Raw genomic sequence first — 12,091 nt, 5'->3', positions numbered from 1 at the left:
AGGTGGGAGTGAGCTCTCAAAGGTGGGCTTTGGGAGGGAATTAAAGGAGACACTTGTATTAAGTTAGTCTGCCAGTAGAGTAGAGTAGAGTAGAATAGAATAGAATAGAATAGAATAGAATAGAATAGAATAGAATAGAATAGAATAGAATAGAATAGAATAGATGAAGGGAAGGGAGACTGGAATGGAATAGAATACAACATAGAATATAGAATAGCATAGCATAGAATAGAATACAAAATATGGAATGGAATGGAATGGAATAGAATAGAATAGAAATAGAAAAGAATAGGAATAGAATAGAATAGAATAGAATAGAATAGAATAGAATAGAATAGAATAGAAAATATGGAATGAAATGGAAGGGAAGGGAAGAGAAAATATGGAATAGAATAGAATACAACATAGAATATAGAATAGCATAGCGTAGAATAGAATAGAATACAAAATATGGAATGGAATAGAATAGAAATAGAAAAGAATAGGAATAGAAAGAATAGGAATAGAATAGAATAGAATAGAATAGAATAGAATAGAATAGAAATAGAAGAATAGGAATGAATAGAATAGAAATGGAATGAATAGAATAGAATAGGAAGGGAAAGAATAGAAAATATGGAATAGAATAGAATACAAATAGAATATAGAATAGCAAATAGAATATAGAATAGCATAGAATAGAATAGAATAGTATGGAATGGAATAGAATGGAATGGAATAGAATAGAATAGAAATAGAGTATAGAGTATTGAATAAAGTAGAAAATAGAATAGAATAGAATTCTTTATTGCCCAGTGTGATTGGGACACACAAGGAATTTGTCTTTAGTGCAAGCGCTCTCAGTGTTCATTAAAAGAAAAGATACATTCATCAAGAGTCCAGAATCATCAGGTACAACACTTAATAATAGTCATAGGGCACAATAAGCCATCAAATCATATTAGGAAACAGTCAATATAAGTCGTAAGGATACGTGTTAAAGTTACAGTCATACAGTCCCAAGTGGGAGGGGATGAGTGATAAGGAGTAATGAGAAGATTAATAGTAATAGTAGTGCAGACTTTGTAAATAGTTGGACACTGTTGAGGGAATGAGTTATTTAGCAGAGTGATGGCGTTGGGGGAAAAACTCCCCTTGTGTCTAGTTGTTCTGGTATGCAGGGGCCTAGTTTACTTTACTTTATTGTCATTGCACCTCGTACAACGAAATTAAATACCATCATCAGTGTACATCATGACCATGAAAATAAACACAAACACACATCCTTCACATTCTATGCGTTGAATTGAAAATCTCTGATATTGCACTAATATTGCACTATGCAGTAGAATTCCATAGAGGTCCTGCCCTGGGATAGAAGCTGCCTCATTTTAAAGGGAATAATCGACTGAATTTTGTATGTTCTGTTGTAAACTCTTCCCAAGGGTTGATAAAGAGAGTCAGTTTGGGCTAGTGGTTTAGGCACTAGGATAGAAAGCGAGAGATATAGTGAGTTCTAGTAGTCCCCTTAGGCAGTGATCCCCAACCTTTTTGACGCCGCGGCCCGGTACCGGCATCAGCTGGGCGCCGCGGCCCGGTGCCGGCATCAGCTGGGCAACGCCATCTTTTTTATGAAAAAGTGCTTCCGGTGACCTCACCGGATGCACGTTTTCATCAAAAAGATGGCGGCGTATAGCTCGGTGAGCTTTTCCGGTAGAAATGGCTTTCTACCCGGAAAAGCTCACGAGCGCTGCGCCGCCATCTTTTTTGATGAAACGTGCTTCCGGTGAGCTTTCTACCCAGAAAAGCTCACCGGAAGCACTTTTTCATGAAAAAGATGGCGGCGCCCAGCAAGCCAGCGGCCCGGTAGGAGTTGTTCCACGGACGGTACCGGTCCGCGGACCAGTGGTTGGGGACCCCTGCCCTTAGGCATGAAAGCTGGCTGGCTAACTTTGAGCCAATCACCAGGACACAGTGAGTTCTAGTCTTGTCTTAGGTATGAAAGCTGGCTGGATAACTTTGGGCCAATCACCAGGTGACTTGAGTTCTAGTCTTGTCTTAGGTATGAAAGCCAGCTGAACGACTTTGGGCCAATCACTAGGTGACTGTGAGTTCTAGCCCTGCCTTAGGCATGAAAGCCAGCTCAGTGATTTTGAGCCTATCACTAGGCAATGGTGAATTCTTGTCCCATCTTAGGCATGAACATGGCTGAGTAACTTGTGAGCCAATCCCCAGGTGACTGTGAGTTCTAGTCCCACCTTAGGCACAAAAACCAGCTGGGTGATTTTGTTCCCAGGCCAGGGTGATGCAGGGGGCCGACTAGGCCACCTCCACCATGGCCGCCCCCAGCCAGCAACCAGGCAGAGAAGCGGTTGCTAAATTTTTGGAAGCCCACCCCTGCCCCTAACCCTAACCTGTTCAACCTTCCTCTTTTTTTCTGTTTGATTCACAGGACGGGAAAGGCTTTGGAATCGGGGAACTGGTCTGGGGGAAGATCAAAGGCTTCTCTTGGTGGCCGGCTATCGTGGTGTCCTGGAGGACCAATTCCAACCGCCAGGCGGCCCCCGGCATGCGCTGGGTGAAATGGTTTGGGGATGGAAAGTTTTCGGAGGTGAGCGTGGAAGGTGGGGGAGGACGGCAGAGAAGATGGTCAGTCTCTTTGGCTCTCCTGTCTTACACACCTACCATTTTCCTAAGCTGTAGTTTGTGGAATCAGAGGCAACTAGCTGGGTTCAGAGATGTTAAACCACGAATGATGGTTTATGGATCACTTGTTTTTGCAGTGTCCTTCCTTCCTTCCTTCCTTCCTTCCTTCCTTCCTTCCTTCCTTCCAAAAGTTGACTCAGTCTTTCGTCCCTCTGAGGTCGGTAAAATGAGGACCCAGATTGTTGGGGGCAAGAGGTTGACTCTGTAAACTGCTTATATAAATCTAAGTGCTATTGTCAACTCATCAAACATTCCTATGCCTGTTTTAGTAGTTGCCATTAAAAAAAAAAGTGGGGGGAAGGAAGGAAATCTGGGAGAGCCGTGCAGCAGTTTGGAAGCAAAAGTCCATTCCAACTCTTTATCTTTAAAAGGTTGTAACTAAACTACCAGAGCTTTTGCCCGCGAATATATTTAATTGGAGAACGTGAATGATGACACCCAGCCCCTGAAGGTGCTCAATTGGAGAATCTGGTTTAGGAGACCCCTCCCCGGGAGGGGGGGGAGACAGGGTCCCAAGGGAGTGTAAATTATGTAGACCAGAGTTGGCTTCATGCAGGGCAGGGCCAGAATGTCGCCTCTAATAAATCCTTTGAAGCTTTTTGAAGTTTGGCTCGAGAATCATGATTTCATTAGGGCGATCGCTGGAATCCTGACACTATTGCTATTGTTGCAGATCTCCACTGACAAACTGGTGGGGCTGGTATATTTCCGGGAACATTTCAACCCCACCACGTTTCAGAAGTTGGTATCCTACCGACAATCCATTCTCCACGTTTTGGAGGTAAGAATGGGATGGGGTGTAGAAAGTTGGCTTAGCGGAGAAGATGGTGGCTTAGCCTGTGTGGGAAAGGACAGGGGTGAGGCCCATCAGGGTGACAGCGTGGGTCGCTGTAGGCCAGCTGGCACCAAAGTAGCATCTGTGGAGTCATTGGTGTCCTCTGGTTCTCTTGCAGATGTTTCATGACCCAACTAGGGAATATCATCAGTGCTGGGAGGAAGAGGGATATGTGTAATGTAGGGGGCGGGGAGAGGAGGAGGAAGAGGAGGAGAGGGACTTTGGCGATTTCTGAGCTTGGCTGTTTTCTTCCAGACGTTTCATGACCCAACTAGGGAATATCATCAGTGCTGGGAGAGGGACTTTGGTGATTTCTGAGCTTGGCTGTTTTCTTCCAGACGTTTCATGACCCAACTAGGGAATATCATCAGTGCTGGGAGGATGGGGACGTTGGTGCTCTCTGAGCTTGGCTGTTTTCTTGCAGTCGTTCAATAGCCCAGCCAGATGATAGATGGAAAGTAAGAGGAGGAAAAATACATTGGGCAAAAGAACAGCCCAAGGATCTCTTGTATATAAATAGGAAGTAAAGGGATACAAATAAATACATAAAACGTCCCCGCCAAGAAGAACAGAGCAAGTCTCTAGTATATAAATAGGAAGTAAACTCCACTCCCTTCTAGCACTGATGATGTTACCTAGTTGGGTTATGAAAATGTCTGCAAGGGAATAAGACAGCACCAAGGACCCCATAGTCATTCTCCTCCTCTTCCTCCTCCCTTGCAGAGCTGATGATGTGCCCTAGTAGGGTAATTAAAGGTCTGCAAGAAAACTAACAAGCTCAGAGAGCCCTAAGGACCCCATAGTCGTCCTCCTCCTCCTCCTCCCCTTCTGGCACTGATGATGTTCCCTAGTTGGGTAATTAAAGGTCTGCAAGGAAACCACCAAGCTCAGAGAGCCCTAAGGACCCCATAGTCCTCCTCCTCCTCTCTCCAAACCCCCTTCCTTCTAGCACTGATGATATTCCTTAGTAGGGTCTGCAAGAAAACTACCAAGCTCAGAGAGCTCTAAGGACCCCCACAGTCCTCCTCTTCCTCTTCCTCGCCGTGAGGATGTTCCCCGGTTGGGTCATGAAATGTCTGCCAGAAAACATCCAAACATCAGAGAGCAGCTAGGACCCCACAGTTCAACCCAAAGCTACAGCTGTACATGGCTGCAGTAAAAATCGCCCTTGATTACCCTCGAAGGGACATTCCTGCCCCTCATTTGCTGATATATACTTTTGTGAGATTTGTGTGTGTGTGTGTGTACACACTGCCAAATCCAAACCACTCCAGGTGGGCTACCTAGCAATGCTTCAAAACCCATCCATGCTCCAGGCTGGGACACATTCCATGGGTGGGATTTGGGCAGATCCACCCTAGAACCTTCGCATAGGTCGATGGCCTGTTGAATGGGGAGGGGGCTTCTGGGCATTTCCTCCAGCTCTGCGGCCCCCAGCCCCAATCCTGCTGGGACCAAAATTCTTGCGCGTTGCAGGTTGCAAGCAGCCGAGCGGAGAAGACCTTCTCCACCGTTACCGGGGAATCTCTGGAGGAGAAACTGAAGCCCATGATGGACTGGGCCAACCAGGGATTCAAGCCCACGGGAGAGAAGGGGCTAAGACCCCCCAAGACATTAGGTAAGACCCCCCCACCCCCCACCCCGCCCCGGGCTTCCCCAGCAAAGGGCAGCGGGATTGTGGGCTGTAACCCTGCAGGCTGGGAAGCAGGGATGCCAAGATTGGTTACGTTTACTCACCTGGGTTTTGGGGGTGTCTCTCTGGGCACAATGAGGATATATCCACTGAATATAACTCCGTATCTGCAACAGGAAAGGCATCCGGCCAGTGAAACTTTCAGCTCCAGACTCCGACCCGCAAGGGATTATGGGGTCATTAAAAGAAGAGGATGATGGGTGTCGGGAATTGAGTATAGGTGATGATACGATGATAGGCGATTATGGGAATGGATTGTATGACTAAAAGTGACATTGGGAATGGATTATAGGCAAATTACAGGCAGTAGGAATTTTTTTAAAAATAATTTATTTATTCAATGTTTCAACAATTAAAAACAAATCTCCACATTTTGCAACGATACTGTAACAGTGTTTACGATAGTTATTAACATTTATATTATCCAATGCTGTATTAAATTCTTCCTCATTCTAAACATTGTTGTACCTAAATGCATATATATATTTATTTACACACACACACACACACACACACGTATATAATATTACTTTGTACTTTTTCATACATTATCATTTGACGTCTTTGCGTCTTCTCCTTAACCATTTGTACCAAACATCCCATATTTTATAATAGTCTCCTTCTTTCTTGCTTTTTCAATAACACTGTCAATCTGTCCATTTCAGCGCATTCAAATATCTTATTAATTATTACCATTTCTGAAGGAATTGATTATAGGCAATTATAGACAGTAAGAATTACAGATAGCGCTCCACGTACAACAATTTGTTTCATTCAATTTGTCCATTCAAAGTTACAACAGCGATCTATTTTTGGCAGATGTTAAACCGTTTCCCACCATCATCATAGAGGACTCGAGCCCCCCAGATCCTGCGCCGCCACCCAAGCGACCTAAGACCAATGGGTCTAGCAGTACCAACAGTAAGGAGACACCCGAGAACCGATCCAGAGGTGTGTGTGTGTGTGTGTGTGACTTCAACAAGGACTGTGGGGTGGGGAGGGGAGGAGCGGGGAGGGGGCTCCAGCATATATCGGATCCTTTGGCGGGAAAGATCCATGTGTGTTGTACCCAGAAGTTGTGGGGAGATCTTTTAGAGATGCCCCTTTGGTGCAGTGGGGGGGCTGCTACCGGTTCGCACTGGTTTGGGAGAACCGGTTGTTAAATTTTATGGCCAGATTGGTGAACTGGCAAATCCCACCCCTCCCCTCCTAGGACTCCCCCACATGGTCCGTTTTGGATCACAGGTAAGGGTAGGGCCCGTGTGGAGGCTCAGGGAGGACAAAAAACCAGGCCTGCTGGAAGTTTCAGAAGGGGCCCGTTTCCAGCCTCCCTGAGATCCTCCAGAGCCGAGGGAGAGCGAAAATGGCCTTTCAGAGACTCAAGGAAAGCCTCCGGAGCCCGGGAGGGTGAAAACGGGCCTCCCGGAAGTTCTGGAGGCCAGAAATTGGCCCGTTTCTGGCCTCCAGAGAGCCTCTCGAGCCCGGGAGGGTGAAAAATGGGCCTCCTGGAAGTTCTGGAGGCCAGAAATAGGCCCGTTTCTGGCCTCCAGAGCCTCCGGAGCCTGGGGAGGGTGAAAAATGGGTCTTCCGGAAGTTCTGGAGGAAAGAAATAGGTTTCTGGCCTCCAGAGAGCCTCCGGAGCCCAGGGAGGGTGAAAATGGGCCTCCTGGAAGTTCTGGAGGCCAGAAATAGGCTCGTTTCTGGCCTCCAGAGAGCCTCCGGAGCCCGGGAGGGTGAAAAATGCCACCCCTGCAGCCTGTTTTCGCTCCCAGGGTGGTGGTGCAGGAGGCTGACTAGGGCCAATGCTTGCGGACGTTTCATCGCCCTACTAGGGAATATCATCAGTGCTAGAAGGAAGGGGGTTTGTAGAGAGGAGGAAGAGGAGGAGGACGACGACTGTGGGGTTCTTTAGGGGTCTGAGCTTGGTAGTTTTCTTGCAGACTAGGCCACGCCCACCCAGCAACCGGGCCGAGAACCAGTGGTTAAATTATTTGAAGCCCACCCCTGCTTGGGGGGTGGGAATTCCTTTCCCTGCATATCTCCCATCAGTTGCTTACCAAACGTGTTTTGTGATCCTTTTGCAGAACGGATGGTTTCTGAAGCCAAAAATAACAAAACTTGCTTGGAAGGTAAGGAGCCTCTTTGACCTTCAAAGCGTACAAGTAGTCCGCCCACTTACAACTGCTTGTTTAGTGACTGTTCCAAGTTACAACGGCGCCGAAAAAAAGTGGCACCAGGACCGTTTTTTTCACAGCAGCATTTCCCCGTGGCCATAACGATCAAAATCCAGCCACTTGGCCACGGACTCGTATTTACGACGGTCGCGGCATCCCTGGGTTCACGTGATCCCTCCTTTTGCAATTGTCTGGCGAGCCAAGCCAATGGGGTCAAGCCAGATTCACTTAACGACCGTCTTACTAACTTAACCCACTGCAGGGTTTCGCTTAACATCCCTGGCCAAGAAAGGTCGCAAAAAAATGTGAGCAAACCTCATTCAACACACTGTCTCACTTAGCAACGGAAACGTTGTGCTCAATTGTCATAAGTCAAGGACCGCTTGTATCAGGTGGGCTGGTGTTGGAGGGGGGGGTGGAAGTCCCATGGCAAATACTCCCTTCCTGGAGATGTGGCCGACCAGAAATTCAGCCATGGGTCTGAGTCATTATACAAGTGCTAGTTTGCGTCTTCTGGAAACTTTTGAGTTCCTTTCCTCTGTTTTGGAAGGTGGAAAATCAGTTTCTTGGCATCTGGGCTCAAAAGAATGGATTGTTTCCATGTTTTGATAATGGGTAACATCTAAATCAGGGTTTCTCAAATTTGGGCCCTTTAAGATGGCTGGACTTCAAGTCCCAGAATTCCCGAGCCGGCTGGGGAATTCTGGGAGATGAAGTTCAGCCATCTTGGGGTTTGAGAAACACCGATCTAGGCAGCTGGCTGAGGAATTCTGGGAGTTGAAGTCCAGCCATCTGAAGGAGGTTTGAGAAACACTGATGTAGGCAGCTGGCTGGGGGATTCTGGGAGTTGAAGTCCAGCCATCTTGGGGTTTGAGAAACACCGATCTAGGCAGCTGGCTGAGGAATTCTGGGAGTTGAAGTCTCCCCATCTGAAGGAGGTTTGAGAAACACTGCTGTAGGCAGCCGGCTAGGGGATTCTGGGGTTGAAGTCCACAAAGCCTAAAAAGGTTTGAGAAACACCGGTCTAGGCAGCTGACTATGCTGGCTGGGGAATTCTGGGAGTTGAAGTGCAACCCTCTTCAGGTTGTGAAGATTGGAAAACACCACACTAAATCAAATCACACCAATGCTAAATGAGAACCCAACTGCATCGAATCGGCTGGCTGGGGAATTCTGGGAGTTGAAGTCCGCCCACCTTAAAGTGGCTTGAAAAAGACTGTTTTAAGACCGCTGACTATGCTGGCTGAGGAATTCTGGGAGTTGAAGTCTACCTATTTTAAGGAGGTTTGAGAAACACTGTTGTAGGCAGCCGGCTGGGGCATTCTGGGAGTTGAAGTCCACAAAAAGGTTTGAGAAACACCAGTCTAGGCAGCTGATTATGCAGGCTGGGGAATTCTGGGAGTTGAAGTCTATCCATCTTAAAAGGTTTGAGAAACCCCGATCTAGGCAGCTGACTTAGGGATTCTGGGAGTCAAAGTGCCCAGGACTTAAAGGGGCCGAGTTTATATTCAACTACACAGTCACCACCTATTTCTCTAGGCCTGTTTAGTTTTGGGGAGCAGGCAAGAGATGGGGAAAAAAGGGGGTGATATGTGGCTGTTCCTAAAGGCCTCAAGAACCCCAACCTTCCAAAATGAATGAAACAGGTTTTAAGTTCCTTTACTTGACTGGTGCTGGAGATTGGCTAAAGTCAGTGCCCTGGTGGATTCTGGGAGCTGAAGTCCAGAACATATGGAGAGCGGCCAGTTGAGAAGGCAGTTTATAGCAGGGTGTTCATTCCTGGCACTTTAAGACTTAGGATTAATCTCCCAGAGATCTCAGCCAGCAAAGCTGGCTGAGGAATTCTGGGAGTTGAAGTCCACAAGTCTTAAAGTTGCAAGGTTGGACACCCCTGGCCTATAGGATTGCTTATAGGGGGAGTCATATCCTGAACTCTCTTTGAACAGACAGCTGCCTGTCCTGTGGGAAGAAGAACCCGGTGACTGACCACCCACTCTTTGAAGGGGGACTTTGCAGGACGTGCCAGGTAAGTTGGGCACGAGGTGGGCAAGGGCAGTGCTTTCACCTGGCATCAGGTAAATCCCTTTGCTTGGCCAAGGCAGGACTTGGGATGGTTCGACTTTTGTTCAACTGCAGCTCATCTCGATAGGATGATGATGCTTCTTCGTGGCAGGAAAATCCTAAAAAAAAAAAAAAGATCGGGGATCCTTTCCTAAAATTTCGGCTTTTAGAAGCTCGTTTGATTTGTTATTTCGATCTACTTTGCTGCCCATCTCAAATCGTTAGGAAGTGTCATGCCCCTGTTGGGGACTGACTCTGAGGGAGAGGAGGAACAGCCGACAGGGAGTGGGAGTGTGGCTCCGACAGGTTGTGGTGGAGGAGGCTGGGGAAGGGCAGAGGCCGGCTGGGCAGTCAGAGGAAGACCCAGGGCCATCCCCTCTCCATCCTAGGGCACGCAGGGAGGAGAGGATAAGGGAGAAACGTGAATGGCGTGGTCTACGGGAGGAAAGGCCCTTGATGGGCCCTTCATGGGCTGCAGCTGTGAGAACTGGGACGGACATGCATATGGGCCAGTGCTGGAAACAAAGCATGGAAATATCTCTAGTCTGTCATTCCTCTCTCAAGTTTGGTGTCCTTCCCAGTGTGTGTTCCAATATCTGTGGACGTCTTCAAGCCCTTACCTTGCCTGATTCCCTTAATCGCTTCAGTGTGGTTTGTGTTGTTTTTACTCTTATAATTTATTTATTTATTTATTTATTTATTTGATCTGTCAATTGCTTACAAGATCATAGGTATAAGTATAAACATGAGTAAGCATACAGGAAATAGGTACGAATAAATGGGGACAATAGGACAGGGATGGTAGGCACGATGGTGCACTTACAGACCTCTTAGGAATGGGGTGAGGTCAATAGTGGTTAGCTTGAGGTTAAAGGAGTTTGGGGGTTAGAGGATGTAACAACAGAGTCAGGTAGGCCATTCCAGGCATTGACCACTCTGTGGCTGAAGTTATACTTTCTGCAATCAAGTTTGAAGCGGTTTACATTGAGTTTGTATCTGTTGTGTGCTCTTGTATTGTTGTGGTTGAAGCTGAAGTAGTCATTGACAGGTAGGACATTGTAGCAGATAATTTTGTGTGCTACGCTTAAGTCTAACCATAGGTGGCGTACTTCAAGGTTGTCCAAGCCCAAAATCTCAAGCCTGGTGATATAGGGCAGTGATCCCCAACCTTTTTTACGCCGCGGCCCGGTACCAGCATCAGCTGAGCGCGGCTCCCGGCACCGGCATCAGCTGGGCGGCGCCATCTTTTCATCAAAAAGATGGCGCCAGCGCCCGATGAGCTTTTCAGGGTAAAATGGCTTTCTCACCCGGAAAAGCTCATCAAAGATGCCGCTTATTTTTTGATGAAACGCGCTTCCGTGAGCTTTCACGGAAAAGCTCACCGGAAGCACTTTTCATCAAAAAGATGGCGGCACCCAGCAAGCCAGCAGCCCGGTAGGACTTGTTCCGCAGACCAGTACTGGTCCGCGGACCGGTGGTTGGGGACCCCTGATATAGGGTATTCTGTTGCGAGCAGAGGAGTGTAGTAACTCTTCTCGTGAAATACTTCTGAACTCGCTTGATTGTATTAATGTCTGATATACAGTGCAGATTCCAGGCTGATGAGCTGTATTCGAGTATTGGTCTAGCAAAGGCTTTGTATGCTCTAGTTAGCAATTCAATATTTCTGGAGGAGAAGCTTCGTAAGATTAGATTTACAACTCTTAATGCCTTTTTGGCCATGCTGTTACAGTGAGCCTCTGGCGCTTAGGTCCTTAGATATGAGAACTCCAAGGTGAGGATCATCCATGAGGTCTAGTTTGTATTTGGTGTAGCGTTTCCTCCTTTTCATAACTGCTTGTGGGGGAGTTTTTTTGTCTCCAGTCAAGGATATTTGGAGTTTTGAAGCCAAGTTGAAGGAATAAAAGGGGCTTCCCCTGTTTTTGTGACTGTGTTTAATTTGTATCCCACCCTGGGTCATCGCAGGGAAGTCTGGTCTGCAGTGCCACATGTAAAACTGGGCAAAAAATGCCAGTTTTCTTGTCTTTTCTTCATGTCACATGTGTCCTGTTTTGTCTCCTAGGATCGCTTTCTGGAACTTTTCTACATGTATGATGACGATGGATACCAGACGTACTGCACCATCTGCTGTGAAGGCAGCGAGTTACTTCTTTGTGACAGTGCCAGTTGTTTCAGGTGGGCAATTCCTCCCACTGGTTGCTGGCCGTTAAGAAAGGAGATAGCCAGCTGGATAGATAATGGGTAGTTAGATAGTTGATGGGATTAGATAGATGGATGGATAGATTGTTGATATAATGATGGATGGATAGATAGATGTGGATAGATGGATGTATTTACAGACAGACAGGATAGATAGTTGATATGATAAACTAGATTGATAGAGATATCGATGGATGGATGGATGGATGGATGGATGGATGGATGGATGGATAGATAGATAGATAGATAGATAGATAGATAGATAGATGATAGATAGATAGATAGATGATAGATGATAGATAGATAGATAGATAGATAGATAGATAGATAGATAGATAGATAGATAGATAGATTGTTGATATAATGATGGATTGATAGATAGATGTGGATAGATGGATGTATTTACAGACAGACAGGATAGATAGTTGATATGATAAACTAGAT

Source organism: Notechis scutatus, chromosome 3, assembly GCF_049901735.1.
Source record: "Notechis scutatus isolate UNSWTSFEM ecotype Mainland chromosome 3, rNotScu1.2, whole genome shotgun sequence".
In the NCBI taxonomy this organism is placed as follows: Eukaryota; Metazoa; Chordata; class Lepidosauria; order Squamata; family Elapidae; genus Notechis; species Notechis scutatus.
Note: the sequence above shows the minus strand (reverse complement) of the source record.